Source organism: Arachis duranensis, chromosome 9 (assembly GCF_000817695.3).
Source record: "Arachis duranensis cultivar V14167 chromosome 9, aradu.V14167.gnm2.J7QH, whole genome shotgun sequence".
In the NCBI taxonomy this organism is placed as follows: Eukaryota; Viridiplantae; Streptophyta; class Magnoliopsida; order Fabales; family Fabaceae; genus Arachis; species Arachis duranensis.
Window position 1 is genome coordinate 84,158,627 of NC_029780.3, and position 305 is coordinate 84,158,931.

Here is a 305-nt window from a genome sequence, read left to right on the forward strand (position 1 = left end):
ACTGGTGCTGTGACCAGCTTAGCTTTAAGAGTCTCAAACGCCTGCAGACACTCTTTATCAAAGATAAATGGCATGTCAGCAGCTAGCAGGTTGCTCAGAGGTTTGGCGATTTTTGAAAAATCCTTTATAAACCTCCTATAGAATCCCGCGTGCCCTAGAAAGCTTCTGATAGCCTTAACATTAGCAGGTGGTGGTAATTTTTCAATTACCTCTACCTTAGCTTAATCCACCTCTATCCCCTTGTTTGAGATTTTGTGCCCAAGGACAATTCCTTCAGTCACCATAAAGTGACACTTCTCCCAGTT